At 41.8% G+C, this 15,764-nt stretch overlaps 1 protein-coding gene across 1 annotated transcript in view; it reads right to left on the bottom strand.

The window, feature by feature from the left end:
• The window catches only part of GRK5 (G protein-coupled receptor kinase 5), a 174,378-nt gene that overhangs the window by 85,186 nt on the left and 73,428 nt on the right, over positions 1 to 15,764 (bottom strand). The gene's annotated exons all lie outside the window — the stretch shown is intronic.

The following is a 15,764-nucleotide window of genomic DNA, read 5'->3' as shown; positions in this document are numbered from 1 at the left end:
ATTTAAGCTTTAAATTAAATTTAAATTTAACTAAGCTCCAAATTTCCCATGTAGGTATCCACATTTCATTGGAATATATCTGTGTTCCTCATATCAAGGGAAGGTAAGAAATCACTGATTAACAAACTCTGAGTTTGTTACTTCCCAGAGTTAAGACAGAGACCACTTTTTACTTCTTGTGTCCCATATCACATCATAGCTGCACAGCTCTACATCAGTCTGGTAACATTGAAGGCATTGACTTAATTTTTGAATCCCATGATTCTTGGTGTCTACGAGGAGCTGGCAGATGAGTTCTGGGTAAGAGAAGCAGTTTCAAAGAGCTACAATAGGTCATTAATAACAAGAAATGCCTGAAATGAAGCCTCGAAGAATCCTTTCTCTAAAATTAGTAGGGGCATAAGTTATGCTTGCTGCAAATTAGGGACCAGGAGGTCCAAGAAAGACCTACTTTGTAGCACTCTATTTAAGTAGAATACAATACCATGAAATGACAGTGCAAGTACACTTTGAGATAGCAAATGCCTACTAGGCTACCCCAGCTGCAATGGGCTACAGCATGAAACACCATGGCATGTTCATCTTCAGTTTGGGTGATACGCTTCAGAAACATTAGTTGCTCCTGCTACTTAATGAGCCTATGCTGCCACTCTTTTCTGGCTGTTCCCATGCAAACTGCATTAAACCACCTGCAATTACACCTGTAATTTATGGACTGCTTGGGAAGGGCTCTGGACTTCTGTTTACCCAATCAAGAGATGACAAAAGCTTCCACCAGTGCAAAAACAGAGTGCCTGCTGTGGTGCTGGCTTTGTTCTTGATTTCGTTTTGCCTTTTGATGATGGGTTTCCATGGTGAAATGGATGGAGGCATCTCAGCCTCATGCTGCCTGAGAGATTACAGTTTTTGTATGTGCTTTCCATTGCTTTGAATGATCTGTCACCATGGCCATAGCTCTGCCATTCTCAGACCCTGATCTGCTTGATCTGAATATGACCTGGAGGCCACATTGCTTCTGTTGACTGATAACCTTCTCTAGTCCACAGGTAACTATTTGTCTGCAGCAGTTCTTTCAGATAGGTCAGCTATATTTATTACAGCACATTGCTCACATGGCCTTCCCCTTCTTCAAAGCTGCAGAGCGATGCCAAGCACCAACTTTCTGACCCCAGAGACTTCCATGGGAGATCCATGTAATTCCTAGCTCTCTTTCATATTTAGAGCTTTGATGGGACAGAAGGTTCATCACATATGGACAGCACTGGATATGCTCTAGGGCAGCTGAATGACAGGCCAATCCAGTACAATTCAGGGACATAACTGGAGTTTATAAGCCTGGGGTGAGAAATAAAACTGATTTACTTAAACGTAATGAAAGAGACAGCATTTATGAGAGGCCAAATTGAAGGGGGCTCTTTTGTCACTCAGGTTCAGGGCTGAGTTGGATTTGTCAAATGGTTTTCTCCTTACAACTGATGAGAAAACCGTGGGCCTGACATTTGAATATGGACCTCTCTACGGTGATTCATCCCTTTGCCATCTCCCCTTTCAAATGACTGAGAGCAGCACAACACTTTTCAATGGATTTTTTCTTCCCAAGTGCCCTGTTAGAGACATGTGCTGCACAGGGTCCCTGTGATTGTCATTAGCTAGCAGTTGAGTTTCAGCTCAAGTGGAAAACACCGAGCCATAACAACCCAAATACCAGACATCTGCTGTCTCCGTACCCCAGGCCATGTCACTTACAATCACTTGAAGAGCTCAGTATCAGCTCAGCGGTGTGGGCTGGAGAGCAGCTGGAGCTGCAAACACTCCTGGTGGAAGGGTTGTCTCCTCTGCAATGGACTTCCCCACTTCATCTCTAATACCCTGGATTTCGTGACCTCCAGGTCATCCTGTAGGGTCCATCTGCTTTCCCAGGTTCTGAAGGGGGAGGAGAAATTTAGGAAGTGCTTAGTCGTAGCACGGCAGGAATAGGCTGTGCCTTGAGACATTGACTCAGTGGGTAGAAATTGTACTGATGCTGATTGCTGCCCAGAAAGCCAAATGGGGAACTGTTACTGAACTGAAGAAACAAACACTTACTGACTTTGTGGGACAGAGGACAGAGGATTTTTATAACCTGGTAAGTAATGGTGTTCTGATTAAGGTTTTCAAGTCTATAAATAAATTAAAAAAAAGAGAGAACTACCAGGAAACATAGATCTTGCAGTTGTAAAAGAGAGAGGGGGAGAAAATATTCTGTTAAGGGATTGTTCCAAGAGCCCACTTAAAATATTTAACACCGATCCCTTTGCCTTCTAGTGCCTTAAAAGAAATCACCTCTCCTCTTACCTCATGCCAACCAAAATGAATTACACTTTCAATTTTCCTTATTGCCTGCTACATTCATACTAAACTACTACACTGTACGCAAGAAAGAATCCAGCAAATGCAACTCATCTTGCTATATGCCAGGAATGGTTTTCTTCAGATGGCTTTAAGCTGAAGACAAAGGTCAGCAATCTACCCCAAACAAAGCACTGGAATTTAATCTTTCCTCTGCTTGTGAGCAGCATGCTCCCACAGCCTTCACAGTGTTCTTCAATTACATTCCTACTGAAAAGTAGGGCTTTAAAAAACCCTCTATAAAGGCTGTTCAGTTTTTTTTTCCTGAGAAAGCTGTGAATACTGTATTAGGGAGCTGCCAAGTTATCTGCAGAGGTCCTCCACCATTTTACCTCTTCCAGAGACGCTTGTTTAATTAATGCATTCCACAAACTGTAGGACTCCTCACAGCTGAGGATTTCTTCTGCTTTGACACACAGCTGTGCTGGAGGATGAGGGCAGGGACAGTTGGTGTCAAATCTTGCAGCCCCCTGACCAGCTTTGCCTTGCACACAGACTGCGCAGCCTGGGAACGCACCTCAGAGCAATACATGAAACCAACAAACTGTGCTTTGAAATTGGGAAGGAAGGGGAAGGCAGCTGGAAATGTGCATTATTTAAAATGCTGTAGGGTGAGAAACAGCTGCTGGCATGGCATTTGTAGAGTTGCAAGTTACACAGCTTATGCTGGCAGTTGGCAAGCTAAACTGGTATCAAACCCACAGCTATGCAAAACCCACCACCACAACTGGCATCCAGGCTTGCAGAGCCAGCCAAGAGTGAGCGATCATGGGTGCTGAAATATTCTCTCTGTTGCCGTTGTACCTCCACCCTGGAAGGGACCAGAGCAGAGCAAGGAAAATCAGACTGCACCTGTCTGGGAGATAAACACAACACTTCTCTTTCAAGGGCTATCTGTGTATTACCTGTTACCAGGACTTAAATTCACTTAAACAAAGGGGAAAAAAGCAAAGGGGTGTATTTGCTCTCTAATTCAAGTCTTGATGATCCGTATCTCACAGGCAGAGCCTCCAGCTGAAATCCCCAGGCTTTCTCTGCTCTGAGGCAGTCAGAGGAGAGGGTTTCTGATCCCTCCCCAATGCATGCTGTAAGTGGGTGAGTTGGTAGCAAGATGAGATTCCCTTCCTTATTGCTGCCTACCAAAAAGGGAAACCCTGGAAAACTGACAGATCTGGGGACTTGATAGGGAAATACTAGTTTGCTGATAGAAGATTAAAAAAAACCAGATGAGGCAGAATTCCACACAGTTCTGCCAGCTAAATCATTGGTTTGACTTGCATCAGTAGGAGGAAGCTATCAGCTAATTTATACGAAGGATAAAGGCTTTTTGGGAGACGTGATTTAGCATCTTCACTCCCCAGCAACTAGTGAGACAGAAGGCTAATATCACTAGGGTTTAGGAAAAAAACCTATAGTCTCTCCTTGGGGATGGAGAAGGACAAGTTTTCAAGTGGTCTCACATCATATGAGAAAAGAGAAAATAAGGGAATATGTGACTTAAACTATGAGTTTCAGTGAGCACTTATAGAGCTCTTTATAGATTTCAAGCAGTCTATAAGTGCTTACTAGTAACTGATTGTGGGTGATGGTTACCTTCCGTGTAGTTCAACAGTGCTATTGAGAATAAAATCCTATCCCTTTTTTTGAACCAGGCTGGCAGGTCTCCATCAGAGCTCCTTTAGGATTTGGAACAGAGGCCAGTGCCAGAAAACTTGCAAAAACCACAGGGCTACAGGGTGGATCCATGTCTTCCCTCTGTCTGTGCTGGCCCTGTTGTAATCCCAGTGTATATTAATGCATGAAGCCCTTTGCAGCATGCAGTGGGAGTAACCACAACCTTGTGTGACCTTTGCGTTGGCAGCTCCTCTACACAGTTTGAAACTTTGTGTTGTCACCTTCCACTCCTTAAGATCTTACGTGAAGAAGTTGATTTTTAACTCGTAAGAAAGGGTCTGGCCCCCGAGGAGACTTTGAAGTAGATTCTAAAAAAGATATTAGCCCTAGTCATAGGATTAGGGGTTGTCCATGGCAAAGAACAGGGAGAAAAGGCTGTAATTCTCCCTCACAGCTCTGACCGCTGATTCATAGTCACACTGGCATAGACAGTATTGGCATAGACAATATTTTTAGAAGGTTCGGGGTTTTTTTCCATAGAAGATAATGAGGTTATGGTGCCCCAGGGACTCCCACAGTCTCCTGGGCAGGAATGAAAGAAATCTCAGAAGGAAAAAGTCTCTACCTTGGAGGAAGAAAGCTAAGGACAGTCATGAGGTCCACTCCCAATACAAGGGCTGCTTAATAGCTGCTCTTTTCACTCTGGCTTTTTTCTCATCACCCAAGCAGTACAAGCCTCAAGAATACTCCTACTGACTATGCAAAGGGGATGTACTCTTATTCACCTACAGAGTCATGGTCCCCAGCCCACGTGCTCTCCTGTCTTCCATTCTCCTTGGGCACAGACCTGGGGCACACAGAGGCCTTCAGGAGCCAACAGTGCTGACCCGTTCCCACCCCAGGCACAGGTTAGCTCTCTCCCATGTGGGGCCCAACCTGTCACCAGCATGGAGGTCTTTCCCAAAGATATCCCACCTAGTTACTCATGCTCAGGCTTAGCAGGTTCAGCCAGAGAGATCTAAAAAGTATCTTGCTTGAAGTGGCATAGTTGCCAGTTGGCTTTGGCTGTTGGAGAGCTGATCAGCATGAATATATCATACTTTGCTACATTAAATCAACTATTCCATGTTATTCAGTAAGTTCCCCACCATAGGTTTCTTTCTTTTGTGTTTTAGAGTCAGTGTTGTACCTTTGCAGGGTGTTCTTATTTACTTTTTAGGCCTCACTTGAGGCTCAGTGTGTTGAAGCCACTGCTCATGAGACAAACTATACCTATGCTGAAAGGTCAAATGCAATGAACGTAATACTCAGGTGCTGAATATTGCTTGTTTGGACTGATCAGAATATTTCTGAAGTGACTTACACCAAATTCTTCCTGTGCTCAAAACCATTTTTCCCAATAAGCCATGTTTAAAAATGCCAAAAATATTTTGAACCAGGAGTTACGAAAGCCTGAAAGCACTTACTTGTAGAGGACTGTTTCAACATTGGAAGTACTTATATGCACTTGACCCAGGTTCTGTTGCTCATGAGAACAGACTTCACCAATCTGTCAACACTGTCTTGTCCTAACTTGTCCAAGTGCAGAAAATCCATGTGACATGAAGAGATCTTGAGGTGCCACTGTGCAAATATAATGCTGGTGCAGGGCAGGAGGGTGGTGAATCTGGAAATGTCCTGCTTTCAGCTGGTATAGAGTTAATTTTCTTCCTAGTAGCTGGCATAGAGCCGTGTTTTGGATTTAGGAGGAGAATAATGTTGATAACACACTGATGGTTTAGTTCTTGCTGAGCAGTGCTTACCCTAGTCAAGGACTTTTCAGCTTCTCAGGCTGCCCAGTTAGCAAGGAGGCTGGGGGTGCACAAGAAGCTGGGAGGGGACACAGCCAGGACATTCATACTGACCCAAACTGGCCAGAGGGATATTCCATACCATACGACATCATGCTGAACAAAAAACCTGGGGGGAGTTGGCCGGCGGGAGGAGCAGCTGCTGCTCAGGAACTGGCTGGGAATCAGTCAGTGGATGGTGAGCAATTGCATTGTGCACCACTTGTTTTGTATATTCTTTGATCATTATTAGTATTTTCCCTTCCTTTTTCATCCTATTAAATTGTCCTTATCTCAACCCATGAGTTTCACCTTTTTTTCCGATTCTCTCCCCATCCCACTGGGGAGTGAGCGAATGGCTGTGTGATTTTTAGCTGCCTGCCAGGTTAAACCACAACAGGCAGGTACAAAGAAGTTTGTAACTTTGCACAGATTATACTTTTATAGGTCATTTAATACCATAGTGACTCCCCATCTTTTGGAATTAATCAATTATTCTTCTGAAAAGGTAAAATTCTTCACATTTTTCTTAATACATTAAATTTAATTGTGACTTAAATGTCTTGGTCCATAACATATCTCTCAAGCATTAAAAGAGTTCAGGCTTTTTGTTGAGCCATTTTTACACAGTACTTTACCAATTCCAGGACAACAGGGAGTTCTTAAAAAAAATCAAATACCAACCTACCTTCCTCACCAAACTCAGGAGATTTTCCACAGTTTGCATTATACCATCTTGCTTTATAATTTTGTTCCCTTCCCTACATTGGACTTTCACTCATCCTTTCCATTACTTCAGCTAAAAGACAACAGTTTAGGGCAGAGAGTATTTTTATTTTACTTGTCTTAGAATTCCCTGGCATCAGTTTAGCATGGTAAAAATGTGATTAATAAGTAAATAAAAGTACTGGCATCACCAGGAACTCTATTCAGAAATGATCTCATAACTCTTGCTTCAACCCTGCCAAGTGGGGTTCTATTTTAATATCAATATTTAGCAGAATTCATGGCCATGTGCCAATTTCTGATCTACAGAGCACAGAGAAATATTTCCAATTATCACCTCCAAAGTGTTTTCAAAGCAGCATATAGAGATTACCTGAAAAATAAATGGAATTTCTCAATGACTTCAGGGTTTCAGCCAAACCACCAAAAATCAGGCTTTTAACATTCCCCATGTGAATTCCCCCCCACTATGTCTCAAAAACAGAATTAAAAGTTGCGTGGGGGATTACCCTAAAAGCTCTCAACCTCTCCTTTCCTCAAAAGCCAAAAATCAAGGGCACTAGGACAATAATGGGCCCAATTTGCATTAAGGCACTTTACCTGGAGTCTCGCCTCAGACATAGATTTACAAGGAGTATGAATACCAACCCTGTTAACCCAGGAAATTATTAGCAGTGCCTTATACTATATTTAAAACTGAAATAAAACATTTTATTTACGTTCATTTTACTGTCCATTTGCACTGTCACGAAAAAATAACTAATCCAGTGGAACTGAAGTGCACAGATCAAGGACCTTCACAATGAAAAAAGTGCACCTCATGACAAAGAAGTACACATTGTGGCAAAGAGTGCTTCAGTAAAAGAAGTGCTACAAAGATAGAAATAAAATTGAAAAAAGAAGTACAAGATTGCTTTTATATTTTGCAGATATTCAAAATCATACATATATGTATATAAATGTGAATTTTGCTTCACTCAAAATTTTCTGTGGACTTTGGGGAACTTTCATATAAATAAAGACCAACACTTATTTCTGGTTTTAAGTAAAGAATAGGATGTTTCTTTTTCTCCTGCCCTTTTTCCACCAAAGAAAGGCATGGAAGGAGGAAATAAAAGAAAAAGATGTTGGGTTTCAGGTTTAATTCAGAAAGCCATTTTTTGTTACAAAATGTTTCAAACGAGGCCTCAGTCTCTTATGTTGATCTACACTGACCTGCAGCATTTCAACATACCATACTCCTAGCATGACTGCTTCTAGCACAGCCTAAAAGAAAGCCCAGCCACAGTCCTGGAGGCCTCTATAACAACTAGCAGAAGCTGAGTGAAAATAATGCTTCCTCTGCCAACTGCTCCAAATGAGTTATTTTCTTCAACAAGCACTAACTTACGTTAATGCCTAAAAACCTGAATGCATTTCAGGCTGCTCACCCATAAGTGCACTTCACAGCATCCCTATGGAGGTCTGGTAGAACTTGTGCCCCCCCGAGTTCCCTCCTTTCATTATAAGAGGGCTCCTGTACAATTTAATTTAAGGGAAACTTTCTCACTGACTCTAGCAGAGCTGAACAGAGTCAACCAAAACAGAAGCTTGCTTTGCCCTTCCACCTTCTTCTCATCACTACCAGTAGCAAAGTTACCAGTGAGTTCACCATGAAGAAGTCAGTTTTTGTTATAAATGTAGCCCTACCTCTCATTCCCCATATCCAGCAAATGCTAAATTGGTTTTAAAATAAATTTCCTTAACAACCAAATACTACTATTTAGCAGGACCTGTGAGCACTTCTATAGCATTTTACAATTCCAAATCACTGCATAAGTATTAATTAGCCTTAATGACTCATATTACCTAATAAGATAATGAAAAACCCTGCAGCTCACAATATCTACTTCTGTTTTCTGTACAAGATGAAATGGATCTTTTTAAAGGATATGTTTTCTTCTAATTCCTTTTCTGCACATGCCTATAGTAACTTCTGGAAAAAATTCAAAGTGTGTCGTGGCGTATTTTTTTTTCTTCTTAATTTGCACAGACTAATTTATTGCACCAAATACAGTCTTTTTACCACAAAATAAAAATACAGAGGTTTAGTGATAATATTTCTTCCTTTGGAGGCTTTCTGTTGAATGGCGACTGGTGTGGACTCACTGTTTGGTAAGGAGATGTGGATTTTGCTGCCTGTTCTTTACGGAGAATAGCAATGTCTTTCTTGGTTTCTTTCTGGGTTGCCACTGCCAAGGTAATACTTAATGGATTAAGTCTTGTGAAATAAATTCTGTAAATAGAATGTGGGCTGAGATCATTTCAACTCGTTTCCCCTGCGTCCCCTTCCCGTCCTGGAAGCTGTCAAGAACAAGCAGCCTGCAAGCAGCCTGTTCTCCCAGTGTTAGTCTTGAGTCTCACTACTAAACAGCTTGTTTTTCACATACTTTCTGTGATGGCATTAAAAAAAAATTGCAAGAAAAAAAGCCCAACCCTTCTCAGTTCTACCCATTGCTATAAACTGGATACAGCTAATCTTCCAAGGGCACCAAACATTGCTCTGTTTGTCCATCATTAGAGCACTAGAAACCTATGTTTATGATAGAATTATAGTTGAATCTGAAAAATTTTAAAGAAAGGAACTGAACCAACTGTGGTTTTGTAAACAAACAGTATGGTTTTGACGTCAGCCGTATCATTTCATGTGCTGGAACAGTTTCTATCATGTGGCCAGTTCCTGCCCCTGAAGAGTATCTAATTTAATTTAGATGTATTCATGATATGGGACAGCACGTCAAATCCAAGAAACTACAGGGTACTGCTGAAGGCAAGGTCTATGCTGGAAAGACCGCATAAGCTGTACTTCGAAGGAGCAACAGAGACCTTTTGGCTCAAGGATGGGAAAGTAGTGTCTACTGTAGAAGAAAGAAAAAAAGAAAGTGAGGGGGAAGGGAAGTGTACAGAGTGGGGACTGTTAAGGGGAAGGACTTTGTTTCTTCTTTAGAAATAAATCAGTTTGAGGGTTTTTTTCTGCATTGATGTTAATCCAAAAAAAATCTGCATAACTTTTTCCAGAGCAATAAATCCAATCCGCAGCTTTTGGCAGTTCTTCCAATTTTGCTTCCAGTCCTTCTTGGGTTCCTCTCCCTCTGTGCTCTTTCTGTACCCACCTCACAGACAACCACCACAGAGAACAACTTATCTGGGGAGCCCCACTCTATCCCCTAAACACAGGCATCCTGGGCTGCTAACAAACACCTAGGTTAGGAGCTGACACTTGGGTGATGCAGGAACACCAGCAAGATTATCACTTTGCCACTGCTGATAGTGAGTGAACTGTATCTTATGATGCAGTTATCTATGGGCACATATGTGGGAAATTCTTTCTTCATACAGAGCACAATTCTGATTGCTGAAAAAAAACCCCATCTGTTGTCAATTTTAATGGGACTCCCTGTGTGGAGGAAAAATTATTTGTGAGCCTATTTGTTTATCAGCTTGGGCCTTAAATGATATGAATTTCTCTGGAAACTTATTTCAATGAATAGTATAACAATGATACAGTATGTTGGCCTTTTTTTTTTTTTTTCACTAGATAGCATTTTCCACTCCACTGATTCCAGTTCTCCAGGTTTGCAGAAAACCTAGCACCTCCCAGAGGTGTTGTGGAGCTCCGTGCTGAGTACTCAGCTCTGGCTGTATGCACACACACACCACCAGCATCTTCCTGATACAGCTACCCATATGCCTACACATTTGGATAGCTAAGGGGAGACAATTCCCCTTGCTATTATTTCACGCCACGGAATCCTGACTATTTGTTGAAAAACTATTTCCAATAAAAATGTAAGGTTTTTTTCCAAGGAAAGCTGATGCTTTCTACAAAAAGCATTTCTCAAAACCTCAAACTCTAGTTTTAGCCAAAACCATGAGAACAGCATTAGGTGTAGTATTCAGACCAATCCTGTAAGACAATCACAGAAGTTATAACCAGTTGTTCTCAGTTATTTACAGTGGAAGGCAAGCTCCAATTCATTCCTTTGATCTATCTGTTGGCTTCAGGATTACATTTCTAAACTCTGCTTTTTAATCACGGTATATATCAGAGCTGGAGAACTTCATGGAGAGAAAATTGGCTACTTCTTTGTGGTTTTGATCAAACCAGGCTTTTGATGCCTTCTCTTTCCCAGTTTCAGTGCCTGAGCTTTATGGGTGACACCACCACGCAGTCTCAAATTTTGGGATCTGCACATGCACTGTATTTCTACATGTCCACTCCCCGACTGGATACACCCCCTGGGTCTGACGTCATCCCCAGCTGAAGTGGGGCAAGCGTACTACACAGACAAGTTATCCTACAATGAACATCAATTTGCCATGTTGTCACTTGATCTCTTAGAGGCAGCTTCCCTCATGAGTAAGCCTGGAAACTTACACTTTTCCAAGACCCCTCACCCATGCATTTATCTATGCAGTGCTGGCAAACCTCTGAAGCCAAGGAACCTGGGAATTGCTGGTGAGAATTCATGAAAGATGTCCCAGCACTGTGGAGCAGAGCAGAGTTGCCCAAGATCCCTTTAAACGAGATAACCAGGGTATATTAGCAGTCTCTCTGCCACAGGATGGAGCTCAGTGTAGGCTGCAAAGCATTTCTAGGAACCTGGATAAAAACTCAAGCATCTCTCTGTCACTGATGTCCATACTGTTGCTTCTTGATTGCTATCAGCGCCTATGCTTGTAGCTCAAAAAACCTTGTTTAGGTAGGTCTGAATCCCATTGCAGAGCCTGCACCATCAATATGCCTCCAGGCAGATTAATTCCAAAGTGGCTGAAAAAAAATCATGTAGGTGAAGGTCTTGATCATGTCTGAAAAAGTACAATACCAAAAAAAAGTGGGGGGAAAAAAAGAGCCAGTTTTTGTAAAAAGTGAGCATGTGAACTCTGTGGCTTCAGTTTTGTCCCACTTGCTCTGTTAACCATCTCTACAAAGCATTTCTCACACAGAAGTGTATTTTTAACAACACTGAAAAGAACCTGCCGGAATTGGAAGCTCAAGCTACTTTTACCCTGGACAAATGGGATGCAAATATCACGAAAGGGGTTAAATGGCACAGGGGGGATTTTTTTTTTCTCTTTTTAAACCAAGCATGGCAAAATTAGTATTAATGGGGCTGATCTCTCTGACTGTGAAATCTCACTGAATATAAGTATTTAACAAGTCATCAGAGTTCTCCTGCTACCTGAGTACAATGCACAACCAGAAACTGCTTTACTGAAGGAGTTAAAGTTTTCTGCAATAATGCAACAAATCACTCTATGCAACAAACAGCAGACACATTCTGTGGCAGTTTCCCCACAAACTTCAATCTATGGGGAAAAAAAATCTTGATTTATTACATAGCATTTGGACAGTTGTGAAAGAAAATTTGCCAAAGATCAGAATAATGAACTCTTTCACCCAAGCAGTTTTTTTATGGAAGAAAAAAGCACAGAATGGGTCTGAGCAAAATAAATAAAAATTCCACACTTTTAACCAACAGAACCTTTTGCGTCATTCAGAAATATTTACAGACATGTAGAATCTTTTATCATCAAAAAGACACTCTGGCCTTTAAAATTACAACTTTTTCTTATATTTGTGTTTACTGATGGCCTTTAAACTAGTGGGTATCCCTAACTTGTGGCATCTCTTCATGTCGTGTTTGTCAAATGTGGGCATTTTTAAAGCTGCGCCTTGCTATTTTTCCCTTCCCTTGAAACATCTCTTTTGCTAAGCTTTCATCTGTTAATTTTGAAGATAGCAGAACACCATCAACAAGCAGCATCCATCACGTGAGTCATTGTCACTAGTGTCTCAAACACCAGTTTTCATCAATTGAAAGGGCCACTAGTGCCAATTCTGGCCTCCAAAGGGCTAGCTGGTTTAATACAATTAAATATAGCCAGGAAGAGGTCCGCAAATAGAAACATATATTACCCATTCATAGTATACAAGTATATGTATACAAGCCTCTCTCAGAGCCCTGTAAAGGTATTAGAGTAGCACCCCTGTTCCACTTGCCTATTTAATTAGCACACAATGAAGGCCACTGAATCTCCCTGCAAAACGTGTTGTGTATTTTGGACAAAAAAAGAAAGGAGAAAAGAAGCTGCTTTTAAGTACAATCCAAAAAATAGTTCCTTGGCTAAATGGCACTTTTAATAAAGATGTTTCCAGTGTTTGTTTATTTATCAAAAAACAGTTTTTCTCTCAGGTGTTTTGATTTTTGTTTCTGTGCACAAGAAGGAGGGGAAAAAAGGGCTTTACTAAGCAAGTCTTTTAGTAAGACACCAGATGATGGATAGTCAAACACAGAGTCTCCTGTAAACATAGAGGGAACCAAAAGGTATGAACTGACTCATAATTGTGTCAACACAGGTCGCAGACCCTTGGTTTATTTCAGCCTTCCTGTTTTTCCCAGATTTCTTTTCACACTACACTATTTTTTTAAGACACAGACTCTTTTCAGTACACCTTAGTGGGGTGCAAAAGCACACACATTTTTACACCAGAACGTGGGCATCTACACACACATACAGGCTGACTGCCAGAATTACAACAGCAGCATTTTCCATCCATGGCTTACAGCTGCATTAAACTAAGCTGTGCCTTTCTTCACAGCAGTCCATGCCCGCTCTAAATCAAAAGGTCCTTCCCATTCCTGCCTTCAGCTTTTCCATGGAGGCTCTTGGGAAGCATCCAGAAAAGAGGAGTACAACAAAACCTCAACAGCCTAGTCCTCCAGTTCACGCAACCTTCTAAGACCCAGTGTGATTTTTGGTTTTTTAACATGTGGCAAAGTGGCAAGACTGTGTCTGACCAAAAGTGCTGGGAGGCTGATGCACAGCAGAGAGGTCTGTGATGAGCAGAACCTACCAGTATTTGGCTTGATCTCTAAACACATGGAATTGAGGCTGTAGCCTCTCTGCTGGTTCCCTATTTCCATAGAGATTAGAGGAAAAAGCCTCTCTGGGGTCTCTATTTCATTATCAAATTTGATTGGCAGTGACCAGTGGGCTAAGAATTTGTTAGGGGAGGGACTGATGGGCAGACACACAAAGCAGCTGGACCCCCTGCAAATCATAGAGCAGTTCAGCTGATGGTTCAAGACAGACGTTTCAGCACATTCCCTCACAAAATCACCTGCGGAGAAACCTTGTCGCCTGAAATCCTTTTAAAGGACTTGCAGAAAATAGCAAATGAAGATGGGTTAAAGAGCTGTTCTTCCTCAGCAGAGACAACAAAAGAAGCAGTTTAAGGCCAGACTACAACAACCCATACTTATTCCTGGATGTCCATGAGCCACACAGAGCCCAGTGCAACAGATCTGCACATGCAACAGATCCATCCTGAGCACCTCAAATCAACCACACACATGCAGACAACTTACAGTATTAAGAATTAGATCCAGAGAGTCTGGCTCATCCAAGATGCATCAGATCCCCTGCATGAGCAAGGAGAAGTTTATAAACAGAGAGTGTTTGTCTGGGATGTTTCAACCTCAGCTAGATTAACTGAAAAATGGTAGAGTCAGCAAGGACCAATGACCTTACTCAGGCTGACCAGTGCCTCATTCCTTGTGCAATCACATCCAGCTCAGTGAGAAGGCTACTCAATAAAAATCGGCATCACAGAACAAGGATCTAGACCTTATTTCCCATTGTGTAAAAGTCAGTTGCTAAAATTCCCAGTGAACAGATAATCTTTGCAGTGAAGCCAAATCCACCAAGAGCATCACACCTTTACATCAGCAATTCATTCACAAAAAAAACCCAAACCAAACCAAATTACATTTAGGACAAACCTGACTCAAAAAAACCTCAAAACAGAAACAACATTGCAGAAACAGAAGTCATCGGCAGACTTAATTTTTTTAAGACCACTCATTTTAGAATATTACACCTTTGTAAAGAGCAAGCATTTTATCCACTGGCATTTTCCCCTGTAGGAACCAAGGTTGATGGAACAACGGAGAGAATTCCCTGTGCAAATCACAATATATTAAGTCATATTTGCTTCCAGCAGGTTCTGTACCTTTAGAAATTGTTCCAGGGTTTGTGTGTCTGTCGAGCGACCATAAACTGGGAAAACCTAAGCTCTTTTCTTCTGTCTCCCCCTCCTTTCTTTACCTCCTTCTAGCTCTACAGCAGAAGATGAGGGAAGCAAAGTTTACTGTAGGAGACCATGAAAAGAGGTTCAAAACATTCCACATATTTTCTCTGCAAAAACGCGCTGTGAATTTCGAATGTACCTAGTGCCAGGGCACTGTCACTCAGACCCCAGGAGTTCACCAAAGTTAGACGAATTATGTTGCCCCTTATCTCAGTTGTTACGGTTTTTAGCCTTTCATTCATTCATTGCCAGTGGCTGGATTTTAGGTGAGCCTCAGTTGCTGAAGTTAACCTCTTGTGGTGAGATCAGTAATACTGGGCTCTCCAGCAGAGAATTCACAAGGAGCTACCTTCTAGCCTTGTTTGCCAAGGCAGCAGTCAAAAGAATGCTGAATTTTGTCAGGTATGAGAAAGAGAAATGCTGTGTTATGGAAATGGCCACTGCAAGCTCCCTTCCAAATCTTCAGTGTTTGGCCCACATTAATAAAACAAAGTAATTTAAAAAAAATTTACATGCCTAATAAAAAAAAACAAAACTAGATAAAGTAGCATTGTAGTTTGAACAGAGAATGGTACTGCTGAGCAAACCTGGCTGGCAGAAGGCAGTGGCTACCGCTTCAAACATCATATCCAGAGTATAATTAATATTACCCTTCAACTACATAGCAATCTCTCTGCTTTCATCAAGTCTCATTTCCTCCCTGATAAAGAGCTAGTTATTACAAGGGAATGCAGGATGTGATGAAGGGATGAATTTCTGAATGTCCTTTAACAGCCATGTTGGCCCTGGTAAGTACCAAGTCAAAGCATCTATCCCACAGACCGGGTGTCGTCCAGCTGTAAAGTCCCTTTGGCTCCTAGAGCCTGTGCATGCAAAGCAAAGGGCCTGGTGGCTGCCAGCCCCAAGTCCTGCTTTGCAAGTGCATTATGGCAGTCTCTCCTGCCTGATCCACAGCGCCTTGTTAGGAACCAGAAAATGTTGACTTTGCACGGCAGCATCATGGGAGGTATACACATTGCATGCCCATCTCTAAAGTGATTCCATTTCATGATGAATACCTTTAATGCCATTCT

The sequence above is a fragment of the Egretta garzetta genome, unplaced genomic scaffold (assembly GCF_000687185.1).
Source record: "Egretta garzetta isolate BGI_Z169 unplaced genomic scaffold, ASM68718v1 scaffold486, whole genome shotgun sequence".
Lineage (NCBI taxonomy): Eukaryota > Metazoa > Chordata > Aves > Pelecaniformes > Ardeidae > Egretta > Egretta garzetta.
This window is presented reverse-complemented; position numbering and strand designations above follow the sequence as displayed.